The sequence below is a fragment of the Dreissena polymorpha genome, chromosome 2, assembly GCF_020536995.1.
Source record: "Dreissena polymorpha isolate Duluth1 chromosome 2, UMN_Dpol_1.0, whole genome shotgun sequence".
NCBI lineage: Eukaryota > Metazoa > Mollusca > Bivalvia > Myida > Dreissenidae > Dreissena > Dreissena polymorpha.
In genome coordinates this window covers 49181790-49196208 of record NC_068356.1, presented here as the reverse complement: position 1 = coordinate 49196208, position 14419 = coordinate 49181790, and the positions used below count along the sequence as shown (strand labels likewise).

Here is a 14419-nt window from a genome sequence, read left to right as displayed (position 1 = left end):
ATAGTCATATCAACACTGTGTTTTCTTTCAAATGTCGTGTTTATATATACAATATAACAATATAAATCATTGTACAATAACTGATAAACAACGTTAAATAAAAAAAAATATTTCAATTTCTCTGTAATCGGAAAAACATATTCCATAAATACTTTACTTGTGAGAACTACATTGTTAAGTTGAAAAAATTCTTTGTCTATCGAAAAAAAACGTACTATACAGACTTCGTGTAGATGGTATAACATTATGATCAACATTAACATAAACAACATAAATAACGCCAACACAAGTCATCATTTACACACAGCATACCTTATATTAATCACGTTAAATCCATTTCACTGAGTTCATACAGTACATACAGAGCATACGCCATTCGTTTAATACCAAATGAGCGTGTGCTAACGCAAAACTATGTACATTGCACTGAACGTTTGTTAATGAATAGTGGTTTGCAGAGCCGCATACCATTCTTTACGGTGGCTATTTTAAGAATGTAAGCAACGAGGGATCGTTTCAAGCCCGTGTTTTAAGACACTTGCAAGATTTGTCGCCCCTATTAACTCGATTTGCTTATAACAATCAAAGCTCTGTGCGGTTTCAATGAACCGAGATTAAAGTGACTGTCCAACAGATTTTGGCATGTATTAAAGCTGGTCATTAACTGCTTTAAATGCTATATATTGATAAATTTAAACATTTGAACTAAAAATTTCCCGTAAAAAATAAGAATACAATAAAAAAAGAAGAAAAAACGTTAACCACCACAGGGCTCGAACCACTGACCCATAGTCATGGAGTTTTTGAGTAAAAAGTCTCCCGGCGTTACCACTCGACCATCCACGCTCACGTCTAACGCGGAGGTATCGAACGACGCTTTTGACTGTCCCTTTAATGTGTAGATAATAATCGGGAGTTTAAAAATATAAAAATAGTGATCACAATTAACAATATAATTAGATAAGATAAAATACGAAAACTATTATAATAATTACTGCGCATGCGGTTAATATAAATGTTCTCAAGTATGATACACTAAATACACACAATATATTATTGATAATGATAATGATGACGAATATGGTCGTCAGCATCGTAATCGCCTTCATGATAATGATAACACTCATGATAATAATAAAAAGGAATTATCATAAAAAAATTACAACAATAATAGCGGACTTCGGCTTAACTGACACGAATGCGAGCCGAAAATTTCGAGTTTCTTAAGTACAGGGTGCAGAATCAACGGGGGTTTCAGGGGGTTACACACGGGCTGGACAAAATGCATACACACACCGTTAAGAACTTAACTTTTGCAAATATCTCAAGTTATTGAAAAGCATTTGCAAAAATCTTAACTGCATAAAAGATTTTTTTTTGCAGTTTGTGCCGATATCTTAAGATATAAGAATAAATCCTTTAAACCGTCTGAAATCGGTGACAAAAATTTCACGTTGCGTAACGTATAGTCGTGCATTTTACATGGAATGTTGAACAAGAACACAGGCTCATTAAATAAAATAATGCTGATGTATTTCACATTGCCAAAAGCAGCATAAAAATCTGTCTTTTATGCACTAGTTGAAATTATTAAGAAAAATTGTTTTAAAAAGTTATTCGGAAAAAAGCAGCACTTACCGGTGTGTTACATCCATTTGTACGTTTAATTTGGAAAACCCAATTTACGTTTAATTTGGAAAACCCAACAAAGTCACGTGATCCTGCACCCCGAGTATATAAGATAAGAACGAAAAACAAACAAACCCATTACGACACATTACGACTTTATCAATATGAAACATTGATTCTCAAAACGTATACCATTTCAAGCATATTTACAATACCGACGTTTGTATGATACAAATATTTGTAAAATAAAAGTGTACATAGTTTTAAAGTTTAAAAGTTGGAAAACTAAACAAGAACCATATTTGTCGATTCAAACGAGCATTTTTGCTAGAAAAAAATGATGCAAATAATAAAAATTCAAAGTTAAAAACTTATTTTGTACTAGCAACAAATAAAACTTCACAAACGAACATAATTTCGTGAATGCACCAATTCCGAAATCAATCATGAATTATAAATAATATATATGAATTACCGAAAGAATGCATGGGTTAATAAATAAATAAATAAATAAATATACGTGTCTCACTCACCCTACTTCCTTAAGTTATTTAACTATGTTTGAAAATATTCCAGAACAATACAAGGCGTGTTTGAAAGCAGGAAGAGGAAGTACTCATTTATATAATGTGTATATGACTTAGTTTCCAGAGGCGTATCCAGAAAATGTTCAGAGGGGGGGCTGAACTGGGGAGGGTGCGGGAGGGGTGTTCCCTCCTGTCGTATTTTTTTTTTTAAATGGCACCTTGAAATGACGCAATTTTAGGCTATCTAATCAGCATTTTGCATGATTAAAGTGCATGTAAAACAAACAAGAACTTTAGTTCAGACATCAAGTGTGACAGACAAACAGACACACAGGGGTAAATCAAATGTCTCTCACACCACTACAGTGGTTTGAGTCATAATCTTTATCCAGAAATGCTAACAGTGTTAGATGGGTGGACCTCTTAATTAACCATGTTGTCGAATGGGGGAGGGGGGAGGGTGCGGGAGGGGTGTTCCCTCCTGTCGTCGATTTTTTTTTAAATGGCACCTTGAAATGACGCAATTTTATGCTATCTAATCAGCATTTTGCATGATTAAAGTGCATGTAAAACAAACAAGGACTTTAGTTCAGACATCAAGTGTGACAGACACACAGGGGTAAATCAAAAGTCTCTCACACCACTAAAGTGGTGGGAGACATAATGTTTATCCAGAAATTGTTAACAGTGTTAGATGGGTGGACCTCCTAATTAACCATGTTGGATATCCTACTAAGTCACCCTCTTGTATGGGTAGATATTTATCAAACTTGGTTGTAATCATATTATGTATTATCTTGTTGAGTCTTGTGGTTCAAAAACTGTCAAATAAGGCAAAGTCATTGATAAACATTTTTTACAAATTATAAAAATAACATTTGAACAACACTCTTTATTTCAAGTTCTATCAATGCGGATGGTCGAATGATGATAGAGCGGTAGACTTTTGCTCCATGGCTCCAGGGGTCAGTGGTTCGAGTCCCATTGAGGTTTAATTTTTTTTAAAGTCATTAATTGTATTCTTGTTTTTTTATTGGAGATTTTTAGACCCAATGTTAATATTTATCGATATAACGCATTCAATGACAAACTTCAATACATGCCAAAATCTGTGAAAAATTCATCAAAGAAACTTACCGAAAAACTAATGAGCCATTTGTAAACATTTACCTATAGCTAATCAAATAGAGTAGCTTATCACTTACAGTCAGTGAGGCGTGCAGTTTAGCTGGCGAAGGTTAGATCGTCTGTACACATGACTGGGGGCTGATCACACAAATTGACAGCTGTTTATGGCTTAATTAGGGGCATATGACAGGAAATACACAAGTGGATTGAAACTATAAGGGGCTCATTTAAAAAACAAAAATCGTATCTTCCCAGCCAGCTGGGGGGGGGGGGGGCTTAAGCCCCCTAGCCCCCCACCTAAATACGCCTCTGGTTTCCGTACTTTAAAAAAACTTTTGTTATATCGAAATTGGAATCTTCTATACCAGAGACAATAGCTTTTTTGACATCACTTATCGTTTTTGATAATCATCAAGGCCTGTAGAAATATAATAATCTGACTCAAGAACGATAACATGACTATTACATGCGATACAATAATAAGGTGTTTCATACAAAAAGCAGCATTATCGGGGGCATTTATCTTCTCACCTTAGATTTGCATTATACGCAACCGCGATAAATGCTTTTACAATTATGCTTGTACAGGATAATTATATAAAGTCTTTGACAACGGAGAAATTGAGGGTATTTGTTAGTTAAAGTTTAAAACATATTTAACCCATCTATGCCTAGCGTCTAGAAAAAAGGCCTTGGCAAACAACGTAGACCCAGATGAGACGCCGCATGATGCGGCGTCTCATCAGGGTCTTCGCTGTTTGCTTAAAGGAATTTTTGTAAGAAATATTCGTAATATAGAAATAAATATACTAGACATCCCTAATTTTGAAAATAAATTGATCCAATTTAGAAGGATGGGAGAGTCCACTAGACATAAATGGGTTAATTTTCATGACTTATTATATACAACGTATTTCAAAAAGTGGCACATCATCAAACGGAAGCAGCGTGTTTTATTATGTCACCATGTTGCATAGAACAAATATAAGATGTGGTTGTCGTATAGCCTACCATCTTAGAAGTAGCAGGTTCATTGAGTATAAACAATACTTGTTATACATACACTTGACTTATGTGAACCAGTAAGTTTCTAGTAAATTTAACTTTCATGTTTGTTTTTTTTAATCGACGAGTTAACTTTTTTGTGGGATTTAATTTAATGCATGATTTTCCTAACTTGTAACAGTGAGTGAACCGGGTATGTCCTTCCTTATTGGAAAACTAACTGATATCCATGCACATTTAAACCGTGCCATGCGATTATGGGTCTTATGAATTATGCGACCAGCATTCGCCACGCCGGATATGTGGATACTTTAATAACAGATGGCACTTCGATACCAGATAACAACAAAAGCCACGCGCGAGAGTTGAGTTCTTCAGCTTTTTTGCATTTATGTTCTGTTCATTTGGTTTTCAGACACGTAACATTGTTTGGTCGATTAATGGAATAGTACTTCGTATTGCGGAGCAAGAAATTCGTGAAAAAAACCCACAGTGGATTATAAAAAGAGATAAAATTTCATCGATAATCGGTATGGATTCGATGATCAGTACGTATTTCAACAAAATATAAATACTTGGAAGTAAATCAAGAACGTGCCAACTAATCGAAATAAACGATCAATATGTCTATTAATGTTACAACATGTTAAATTTTAGTTAACTAACGTATTTGAGGAAATTAAAATGTTTTAAGAGTCGGATTCCAAATTGTCATGGACACTTCTTTTACCGATCATCTAAAAAAAACAATGGCACTTCGATTCCAGATAACTCGACACTTTTTACCAGATATAACACACTCTTTTTAGTGAATCAGAAATGCAGAATTCGCCGTGGAATACTGATATAGTAAGCAGGCAATAAATAAAAATATATGTACTGACGTAAATTAAAAACGAATTACCGAAACATGTTCTTATCCCTTTGGAATATGATAATAAAAGGGAAGTGTAAAGGGAAGTGTTTTCTATAAGTAGAGCTCAATATAAAGGGAGTTTGCCAATTTCTTCTAAATTTTGTGGCTACGCATTAGTATCGTTTTCATGATGCGATTCTAATGAGCACCAATGGCAAAGGATTTTATTAGGTGTATTTGCCGCTTTAAGACGCCTTGCTCCCCTTATCTAGAGTCTTGCTATAAGTTCATTTATTCATGTTCTAAAATAAATTCAAAAATGTAACAGTTTGATGTAACCTGCGCGTGTCATCCTTCACAACGTCCTTTCACCAAATACGCTTTCAATACACGTTCAATTAAAAAAACAAGTGTATCATAAAATACATGCTGCAAACAATGAAAACTACGGAAGCGAACATGTCGCAAGTATTGTAATGTACATTATTTGTAAATGTTGTCCGAATCTAAATCCGCCCGAATAAAAGTACACACAATTACTGTTGCTTTTATTGTGTCTACAATTGGGTACAACATGCATTGTATTTACCAACACCTTGATTTATCAGCTCAAATATTGTTTAATCTTTGTATTTACCTCGTGTTTAGACCATTTCATGTTGTTGTTGTATGATAAGTCCGATTTTAACAACATAAGTCGTGCACTGATGCAGCAATGCACACAGATGACGTCATATGTAGGAATGCAGTGTAGTGCTATTACATTCATTTGATTTCAAATTGGTGATAAAGTTCTAATGATCACTCATCGTTTTGCATTCTAAGACGATTGTAATGATAAATTACATATTGTTCATTCATGTTTATTGTTAAAACAAACTGGTTCGCTTGGAACTATTTGAGACGCTAGCTGCGTAGTAAATACTAAAGTTCTAATGATGCAGCATTTCATATTATACATGTATTATGATACATGAATAATAAAAGCTATTTATTGGCGTCGCTCTGGAGAGCGGCGACTAGTAGTTTATGCATTTTTTTCGCTTATGGGAGGAGAAGTTATCTTACGGATCAATGCATATATTTTTGTTTTAAGAATATCTTGCATAGTGATGTTTTTTGTGTAAATTAGTGTAAATAAGTTCTGCATTTGTGCCTTTTACATTTATTACAACATTTATTGCCAATTATGCAAAGCTAATTGTTTTAATTAATAACTGATCCACAACTGATCACAGGGGAAAGATCACAGGGACTGGGCAAATACGCGAAACTTTCAAATTCTGGTTTTGTATAAAAACAAAACAATCAAAATATATTTATTTTGTGTTTTTTCTAATTTGCTTATTTAGTGGAGAATCAATGTAGTACGATATTTGACGACCTATCGCGCAAGCATGTTTATTGGAAGGCGTAGTGGTACGAAAACGTACACTGTATTAGTTTATTAATAGACATATAATAACGATCGCTATACATAACTTCACCAAATAGCAGTATATAAATGATATCAGCCGGAATAGCTCAGTTGGGAGAGCGTTATACTAAAGTTGAATACGCAACAATCATCTAAAGGCCCCCGGTTCAATCCCGGGTTCCGGCACGAACGGAACAGTTCGGTGGCTGACAATTTTTTCAGTCAGGTTAATAAATATAATAAAGCTTTATTTTATGTAGACATTTTAAAATCCATTTAACTTCAACTGGACATTTTTATTAAAATAAATGGATGACGCGTGGTGACAACGTTAATTAAAATTTCTTACATCACTAAAATATCTTTAAAAAAAAATAAACGTGTTTTATATTAACAAATAAATGCAAACAACACATCTATTATCCATGTATTTTTATGATTGTCTATCATAGACCCTAAGTACTATCCCTACCACCTTATGTGACATATAGTAGAGCGCGGAGCGCGACACGTATTATTGATTGTAACAATGAGTTGCGATAGCATTTGAGAAATTTTGAAATCGTTGTTCGAAGTCCAAAATTTTCATCCGATTGTTCCCAAACTTGCACAGGATTTTTTTTATCAATGAGGACCCAACCCAAACTCTATATGAGCAATATCGGACCATAAGTCCAGAATTTTTGTCTCTTTGAATTTAAAAATAAAAGTGAAAAACTGCTTGGTTAGGTGATTATGTCAACATTTTTCATCAGATTCTTTCCAAACTTACAGTGTCTTCCTTCATATCAATGAGCATTTTTACCTCATTTAAAATGAGAAACATCGGGACAATAAGTCCGGATTTTTTTTTCTATTAAATTTGACAAAAAAACCCACAATTTCCACTTGTTTAAAAGATTTCACAACTTTCGTCTGAATCTTTCCAAACTTATTAAGTGTTTTAATATCAGTATTACTCGAACCCTATTGAAAATGATGAATATCAGAGCAATAAATATATTATGATCTTTTACTGAATTTCAAAGTATTGTGAAATGCAGCTTCTTTATGCACTTTCAGTTTTCATTCATTTTTTTCAAACTTTTACAGTGTTTTCATATCAATGAGTACTCAACCCCTATCGTAAATGAGCAACGTAAGAATAAGTTCAGAATCATCTCCCCTTGAAGTTGAGAAAAATATGAAATTACGCTTACAAGATGAAGCAGATTTTTTAAAACCTACACAGTTCTGTTCCATTAATGAAAACTGCACAAGGATGCCAGTAAAAAAGGAAACCAATGTAAATAAAATGAACTATGAAATATTTGGGTGTTACAACACAAAATCATAGATAATGGTTATTTGGGGGTTATAACACAACATCATAAATAATGGTTATTTGGGGGTTATTACACAAAATTATAGATAATGGTTATACCAGTATCTTTTATCTATTTTGTTTAAAATAATCGGCCAATATATTAATATTTACAGTAGAAAAAAAATCGTTTCATGTTACTTCATTGACTGCCTTTTACACTGAAATTCCCGACGCCCTTTGATGCTTTGCATCAATACTTATCTTGTTGTTTCAATGTAATGCATCAAGCTTAACCTGTTCTGTGATTAAGATGACATTGATGATAATTGACCAGTCGCCAACTCCGCCCACATTTTGTCGATCAGCCAATCAGATATCGATTTTTCACACACCCCTCAGCAACGCTTATCTGGCCGCCATTTTGTCCGACAAACAAAGCGTGTCGTTCATATGGAATGGACGTAATTTTTAAGAGTTTACACAGATTTTATATCAAATGCATGATCATAACTGTTCGATCATTATTCAAAATTGTAGGTGCTATACATACTTTATAAAAGGTTATTATTTTATCTTTATTTATTGAACATATGACCGAATAATGAGAAATCAAACACAATAAATCGTGTGTTCTATAAAAACGTGTTATACCGTTTGATGCACAATATTATTAAGCAGTTTGGGCAACATAATAATTGCCACACGTGCTAATTAATCTCAGCGTAATTGTCGATGATTAATAAATGACAGTATGTTGCGTGGATCTCAGAATGAAGGAACATTATGGCATTGTTAGGTACTGTACACAAGAAAAGAAAACTATTTAATTACTTAAATGATTTCCAATTATATATTTATTTTCAGTGGATCATAAACAAGGGAAATCATTATAAATTGTTAACTTAAATATTGTTTTAACGAAAGTAAAAACAACAAAAAGGTGATTTCAACGCGGCTTAGCCAGCTTAAAGCGACTTCAAGTGTAAAATGTACGGCTTATAATACAATAACAACATTTATAATACAACATACATTGATACGGGGAGAAATGTAAAAATTGCAATTAACATATAAGGGCCATCTTGTTATAAATAAAGACATGCATAATAGGCTAAATGTATTCAATTCGAATGTTCGTGAATAGTACCGTGATACCAACATTTCATTTTTCGATAGTGAAATGTAACAGGTTCGCATTAAAAATAAATGAAATAAAATGCATATTAGACTATCTGTTAATGAAACCACGAAATTAGGCCTGTATTAAATTATGGTTACAATCAAAATTTAATTTATATCTAAATAAAAAAATCGGTGTCTTTTAAAAATAACACAATAAAACAAAGATCTAAACATTTGTAATAAACAAAAACCCCATCATGATAATGTGTCATTTGCATTTAATAAAAAATATTTTCAAAATTAAATATGAATAGCCACCGGATTCACTGTCAGACGATTTAATACAAGTTCAAAATCAATATAAAATGAATGTTCATTTTTACAACGGATTTTCATCAACTGATTTATTATAATTAAACGTGTATTTTTGTTTACATGCGGCCGCATAACTTCCATATATGCCGTAAGATGCGATTTTGATTGGCTGCAGCCACATCTGCAGCATCCGAAGCTTGACTCAAACTAGAATTCAGAATCAACATCGAGTTAAGAATACGTTGAACATCTACTTTACAGAGTTCTTAACGTTTTCAATAAACGCGAAAAGCAATAAAAGGCCCAAACAAGATTTCAGCGATTTTCCTCCTTCTTTATAAAGTACCGGTAAACGGTACTTTCCCAATCGAACGAAAATTCCCAAATTCCCAAAACGGTACTTTCCCAATCAAGCGAAAATTCCCAAATTCCCAATCGGCATCTGGAAAAATCCCAATCAGCGTCCGAATTTTTTCTCAAAACGATAGAAAGTTTCGTAAAAAACCAACTTTCGGCGAGCGAACAAAGAAAATCGTATAGTTGTGTGTAACCACGCGCTCGATTAATTTCGGGTTTTATTATTCAGCGCATTCAATCAATAGAGTTGTTACTGTTTCCGGTTCTTTTGCCAGGCAGCCAGCGTACTGTTTTACGTCGGTTTGTAACCTTATCGCAGTTTGAAATGAGTCATAATAGCAAATATTATGCCAAAAAACCAATCGGAACCATCTATCACAGGACACATTGACAGAAATAATGATGCTGTGCAGGGAGGGATGCAAGCAACTGAGTGATGATCAAACATCAAAGATTGTTGAAATTTTCACAAAAATGAAAGAGAGAGACATTGCTTTAAAAGAGATTAAAACAACTAGTAATTGATTTGGTGTGTTCTTTATAATATTTTGTTATTTATATAAACTTTATAACTTAATGGTCATTAAGGCATGCCTGCAAATGATTATTTAAATGGGTATGTTCAATTAAGTATGAACTGTATGATGTATTCAATAAGACCCAAACTTCACGACGCGATTTTCCCAATTTCAGGATTTCACGACTCGATTTTTCCCAATTTTGAGGTTTTCACGACTCAATTTTTCCCAATCGGACCGGTACGGGTACTTTTCCCAATTGGACAAGGAAAATCGCTGGATTTAGACATGCATATGAACGCCTAGAGAAAAGCGCATTCCAGCGAAACTGCCATGTAAGGTAGCAAACAAATTTGTGTTAGAATATGGGGATAATTTTCAAAGTAATATCTCTCAAACCACACGTCTTCAGGCACGGAATTAAAGAAACAAAACATTGTATTCTAATGTAAATGTCTTGTTAAGCGAGTTTATACGATTTTGTCAAATATTAATGAATTTATATAAAATATATATATTTCAATAAAAAAGAAGTTCAGAAGATCATGTGTCGAAAAATGCGAAATAAGCCAGATATCTAATTCTAAAATCGAAAAAGGCTGTACAGTCGAATTCGCCAGCATGTACATCATGCATGTACGATGTGAATCTAAATTTAGTTTGACGGTTCGTTTTAAATTCCTGCAACGATATATATTCATACGACACACGAACACTAACTCTGGTCCTAATAAAAAGACGAATGCTTAGGTTATTGTAGGAAAATATGTTCGTCACAATCGGCTCGGGGCGCTAATTTGTCTTTGCTGCATTTTATGAAATTCGTATTTAATGTATAATTTTTTCTTGCCTATTTTGTGTTATTGTAACATATTTTATCAATATATTACAATTTAACACATATAAAAAATCGTATAATCTCGCTTTAATATTTTTTGGAACTACTACAGAATGATTTTATAATGGCTTCTCATTTACCCGATGTTTCGTTCGATGTCCCATCGGCGGCACACACGAAGTGATTATCGAATAACAGTGCATGAACATCACGCACAATTCCGTGGACGCCTCTACAATGCGCCTCGTGTTTTTTTATCAGAGATTCGCCCACTCGTTACGAGATGCTCAAGCTTTGATCGAGCAAACAACAACTCACATGGCTCGAAAATCCTTTCATATAACCATGGAGACAACCATAACAACTAGTATATGCCACCACCGCAACCACCCATACACTTGTTAAACCGGATATGTATGACGGAAACAGTTCTTACAAACAATACGCCTCATATTTCGAGAACTGTTTTGAGTTATCTGGATGGTGCAATATTACAAAAGTCTTGATGTTTGCCGCCGGTTTGAGATGACGCAGCCTGCACCCGATAGTATAAACAGTTTAACAGTGGTTAATCACATACAGGCGGTTAAAAGTCGGTAACTTGTTGTTAACTTGTCGGTAAGCGTTTATATGAAATTTGGTTAGTTATACCGATCGATTAGAACCCGGTTTAAACATACCCTGCTAATCGAGCTGGGTAATGGCCCTATTCCACTACGAAAACAAGCCCACGATTCGCTACGATTTCTCACATTTATTGAATCGGTAAGACTCGTGGCAGTCTGCAATTCAGTTACGACAGTGGTACGATTGAGTTACGACGAATCGTGGGGTTCGGTTGAAGTCTTGCGAATAGGGTCGCGACTTCACTACGATGTGTAAGAATCTACTGCGACTGTACTACGAACGATGCAGATCGGTCACGACTAAGCTAGGACCTCACCGAACGCACCCATAAATTCGGCCTCAATATCTACTGATATTGATTCTAATACGGCACGCGACTTATTTTCTATAGACAAAGAAGGAAATTAAGTGTGGGTTATTCTGCAATTAATTATGGGCGGAGCTTAATGTTTCCAAAATAGTTCCGAATAAATAAAGAAAATATTGCAGTAAAATGCACGTGTTTAAATCCCGCTCTTAAAGAAATGTAAAAAATGTAGCACGTATATAAATGTAATGAAACAACAAATTGTATATTTGATGATAAGTGGCATGACCACGCCTGCTAAGAATTTGTTTGTTAAGAAACGTAATTAAGAAAACATTTATAGCATGTCAGCTTTTCAGAAGAATTAACACATGTTACGCCATTTAGTTTCTATGAGTGTTGTTTTCAATGAAAGTGACGTAATTTGCAAAATATTTATGAATGAAAACGACGTCAAATGTTTGTACAATTCAATGACGTCACTAAATAGTGAACTTTGTACTAAGAAGGGCGGAGAATTGAAAAATATAGTTCACGTCCAAAAGCTTGAAGCAAATCAATCAGAATCGTGTAAGAATAGAAATAATATTTTTCTATGATGGCTTGTTGTTGAATAACCCACAGTAAGAGGTATATATTCGTGTTATCAAAGCACTCGTGCTCCGCATTCGTGATTTAATTCCTACGCATCTATACTCCTTACTGTGGGTTATTCGACAACAAAACATGATGAAAAAAATATTATTTCTTTATCATTCTTTACAAAATCGTAACTGTTTCGTAACTAAATCGCGAGAATCTTAGCGGGCTCGTAACTCAATCGGGGTGAACTCTTGAGAGTCTTGACAAAGTCGTAAATGATTCGTAGACAGATCACTTGATCACCGATTCCCCGATTGAGTCACGAATTACCTAAGATTCCATTACGACGCCCAAGAACGACACTGTTACGAGTCAACTGCGATTAAATTCAGTCTTGGAGGTCTTGGTCAAATTTTAAACACGTTTAAAAACTGGCCGCGATTTTTTGGGAGCTCATGACTCGCCCGCGACTAGCTACGAATGAGTTAGGACTTTCGCCGATTTAGTTACGAATGTCCCCGACCTCAAAATATTGGAAATCGGGACAAATCGTGAGGAATCGGGTCGTAGTGGAATACCCCTATAAGTACACGTAATCATGGTAATAGCTAGGTAACTTAGACCAAATGGCCGACATAATAGACGCTAAGCATCAACGACCTAGAAAATTTTGACGTGTACAAACTAAAACGACAATTGACAGATTTCGACGACGACGAACTACGGAGACGCTACAGATTTTCGACGGCAAGCATCGACAAACTAGAGGACATGATAGGACATACAATACAACGACCTACCAGACGCAACCAACACTTCGCAACGCGGCAACAGATGATATTTCTTAGGCTTTATGCATCGGAGAATTTCCTTTAATTGATAGGGGATACTTTTAGGGTAGATGTTGCCACAGTGTCAAGGGTTGTGACGGCAGTGACTGACGCTTTATTCGACCCAAAAGACTGGGCAATACGTAGTCCAAATAATTAGACGTAATCTACCGATTACGTCTAAACGCATAACGTCGTTTTCCTATAGCAAATTGATTTCAACTTAAACTTCAGTTTTTCTCGTTAAATCTTTGCTAATGCATAAAATTATCATTAATTAGACATAAATGTGAGCGATTACCTCTTAAATGTGTAAAAATTGTGCTTCTAAACCACTTTTGTACACTTTAAAAATAAACATATACAACACACGAAGTGTGTTTGTCGTTTATAGAATTACATTGAATTATCTTGAACGAAATTATTTTTTGAATAGGTTACACATAACCAATTGTTGTTGTACAACAAACCACATCACTTTTTAGCTTTCTGTACTCTTTAATTAAATGAAACCTATATGTGTGTGTTAAAACTACCAGTTGTATGCATCATTAATTGTTGCGTTATGAAATGTATTCTTTAATAAAAATGTGGTTGACAGCAAACACGGAATAATACTTAACCCTTAAAGCGCTGGAGCTGAATTTTAAAGGCCTTTGCAAACAGTTTGGATCCAGATGAGACGCCACAGAACGTGGCGTCTCATCTGGATCCAAACTGTTTGCTATTCTGATAGTATTCTTTGAAAATAATTCGAAGAAAATGCTAATTTTAGAAATTCAACAGACGACATTTTAGCAGACGACAAATTTCCTAGCATGCAAAGGGTTAAAGGGATCTTTTCACGTTTTGGTAAATTGACAAAATTGAAAAAAGTTGTTTCAGATTCGCAAATTTTCGTTTAAGTTATGATTGAACTGTGAATGTCTATAATAGACGTGCGGTAACACCAAAAAGTGATTAACTCGATCGTTTTATTAATTATTTATTATCGCCTGATAAACAATTAAAATAAAAAATTAAGAATTAGTAGGTTTTGAGATTATGAATATCTT

The 14419-nt window shown here is 34.4% G+C and overlaps 1 protein-coding gene and 1 non-coding gene across 21 annotated transcripts in view; one reads left to right on the top strand and one right to left on the bottom strand.

Annotated features, from left to right (window-relative positions):
- LOC127866971 (uncharacterized) overlaps positions 1–14419 on the bottom strand; it is a 49547-nt gene that overhangs the window by 19850 nt on the left and 15278 nt on the right. For 2 of the 20 annotated variants that reach the window (XR_008043193.1, XM_052407856.1), the window contains exons 1-2: positions 2163–2242; positions 787–889 (exon numbers count right to left, since the gene is read on the bottom strand). The exons of 4 other annotated variants lie outside the window; for them this stretch is intronic. The gene's annotated coding sequence lies outside the window, so the exon portion shown is untranslated. 14 more of the 20 variants (XR_008043190.1, XM_052407849.1, XM_052407855.1 and 11 more) reach the window with 14 other exon arrangements.
- Positions 6659–6748, top strand: Trnaf-aaa (transfer RNA phenylalanine (anticodon AAA)). Its single transcript is given in 2 exon segments — positions 6659–6695; positions 6713–6748. It is a non-coding gene; the product is annotated as a tRNA-Phe (tRNA).